The 2,652-nt window shown below is 43.8% G+C and overlaps 1 pseudogene; it reads right to left on the bottom strand.

Annotated features, from left to right (window-relative positions):
- Nucleotides 1-237: 237 nt before the first annotated feature.
- On the bottom strand, nucleotides 238-1,258 carry LOC132017516 (ribosome biogenesis protein NSA2 homolog; annotated as a pseudogene).
- Between the last annotated feature and the right edge of the window lie 1,394 nt (nucleotides 1,259-2,652).

Genomic DNA, 2,652 nt, shown 5'->3' with positions numbered 1-2,652 from the left:
AGCCACATTACTTTCTGCCTTTTGTTTATTGATATTGACATTTCAGAAGAGTATAGGCCATTTATTTTTGTACAGTGTCATTCAGTTTGGGTTTGTCTGGTGTTTCTTCACGATAAAATCCAGCTGAGGACCCTCACCAGCACTCGGCTTGTGCACACAGGCAACATAGCTGAACCTGCCTCCTTCAGGCCCGGATTTGTTTGTTTGTTTGTTTGTTTGTTTTTATTTTAATAAATGTCTATTTTAATGTTTTTCACAATAGAATAAATGCTTCTTTTGATGACTTCAGATACATAAGGCTGTTTGGTAGTATCCAGAACCACCACAGGAACAGTTGTTTTCCTGATTGGTGTGTAGTCTTCAGTAATTATAAGGAATTACTTGTCTCGAACTGCTGTCAAACCAGCAGGACTGCATTTATGCATCCATCATTTTCAGGATTGTTGGTAACCTGGGCATATTTTCCCCAAATAACTTTGCCTCCTTGTGTCACAAGGCCCAACTCGCTCACGTTCACCTCAATTACAGTACCTTTGGTAATAACACCCAAAGTTGTATATAGTGGGGATGAAGGATTTTTTTTTTACACCAAGTATTGGCAGGCAAAAGGTGGCTTTCAATTCAGGATGTGTTACATGGGCCTAATGAATATTTCATATTTAGGTGGTTTTCGAGTAAAGCCATCTCCAACAAAGCAGACTTTAGTAACTATTCCTTTCCATGCTTTCTTCTTTCTCTTTCCTGTTCGAATAACTTTTAATACTTCTGTTTCTCCCTGGGCTCGAACTTTGGGTAAAGGAACTTCCCATTTTCCCACTTTCTCTTTTCGTTTTTGTTTAATCATATTAGAAAGTACTTTAGCTTGAGACTGTCCCTCCCTGTCCAGTAGATATGCAGGTACTGCTCCTTGTGGAGTCTTTTCATCATTCTTTTGTTTGGTGTTTCTCTTTTCATGCATCTTGATAGTCTTTTTCATCTGTATTTTCTCAGCATGGCGCTGTTTATGGTAGAGCTTAGCTTTCAGACCAATCATCTTTTTTGCCTTCTTTGAACGTTCATGAGCCTCTCCACCTTCTTTCTTTCTCTTTTTCTCATGGTAATCCAAACGATAGCCATAGCGCTTCCGGTGTAACTCAATATATTCATTTTGTGGCATGGTGACGGCTGCAGAGCTGTGGGGTGCAGCTGTCGGGGCGCAAACAAGATCTCAGTTTTCGGATCTCCCACACCCACGAGCTAACTCCATGCAAGCCGCGACGGGAAAGAGCTGTTTGTTTGTTTTAAAGTAGGATCCATGCCCAAGGTGGGGCTTGAACTCACCACCCTGAGATCAAGAGTCCTATGCTCTACCAGCTGAGCAGCCAGGCCCCGCTCCTCGCACCCTTTTAAGAAGCACGTGGTGCTTTTAAGCACCCTTTTAAGAAGCACAGGTACTGGATAGAGCCGAAATGTGCCGCAAGCCCAGGCCAAAACTGACCCCCAAAATATAGACACTTGTTAGCCGAGAAGCCGAAGCATATGCAGGCAGTTTTAAAGCAGCAAGAGTTATGAAGAGGGACAAAGTCTCCCAAACTCCTTTGCTAATTACTCTTAAAACATGCAATAGAATAGGGGCGCCTGGGTAGCTCAGTTGGCTAAGCATCTGCTTCGGCTGGGGTCATGATCCCGGAGTCCTGGGATTGAGCCCCACCGTTGGGCTCCCCGCTCAGCGGGAAGCCTACTTCTCCCTCTCCTCGGCCGCTCCCCCTGCTTATGCGCTCTCTCTCTCTCTCTCTCTCTCTCTCCTCTCCCTCTCTCTGTGTCAAATAAATACAAACTTAAAAAAAAAAAAAAAAAAAAACCACCATGCAACAGAGCAGTGAGCATGATGGCGAAAGGAGAAGTTTCCTACTGGCCATGAGAAACAGGAGTTCTCAGTTCTCTGGCTCGCACGGCGACCACCACCTGCCAGAGCACAGGGGAGAGAGAAGCTCCGAGCTCTGCAAGCGGTTCCAGCGCGAGGCCAGCCCGGGTGTGCAGAGCACCTGCACCTGCCGCCGCAGCCCGTCTGCCGCTCGGGGGAGGACGAGAGTGTGACAGACACTTCTCTCAACAGAACGTGCTGCTTAGTCAGTAAGAGTTCCAGAAGAATCCAAAGCGGATTTCAGAAATTTTTTTGTCTCCTCTGTAAGGAAGGGGTTTTGAGGAATGTCTAAGGCTATTTCTGAATGAAAGCTAGCCAGTGCAACAGCTTGCGGGCCGTGTATTTATTCTCTGAATACATGGAAACCGAGTTGGGAACAAACTTTTCTTGGCATCCTCTGCATTTCTGGGAAATAAAAATCTCATTGGAATGAAAAACTGAAACCTACCTACCTCGAAGGTTGGTTGCGAGGTCAAAAAATACATACAAAAGTGCCTTGTAAGTAGTAAATGCATGTGCAAGTATTAACTGTATTTTTATTATTTTCCCCTTTTCTCCGATTTTTGCTGTTTATATTGTTTTCTTGCTTTCTTTCCTTTTTTTTTTTTTTTTTGTATTGTTTTCTTTCAAAAGGCAATTGAGACCTGTATAAAGCATCTACTTCTACTCATTTGGTTTTCTTTGGTCAGTAGCTTAACTCCTAATTGAAAAGGGGAAAAAAAATATGTCTTTGTCCTCCCCAAAACACC

Source organism: Mustela nigripes, chromosome 5 (genome assembly GCF_022355385.1).
Source record: "Mustela nigripes isolate SB6536 chromosome 5, MUSNIG.SB6536, whole genome shotgun sequence".
In the NCBI taxonomy this organism is placed as follows: Eukaryota; Metazoa; Chordata; class Mammalia; order Carnivora; family Mustelidae; genus Mustela; species Mustela nigripes.
The sequence above is the reverse complement of the archived record's forward strand: the minus strand, read 5'-3'. Positions and strand labels throughout refer to the sequence as shown.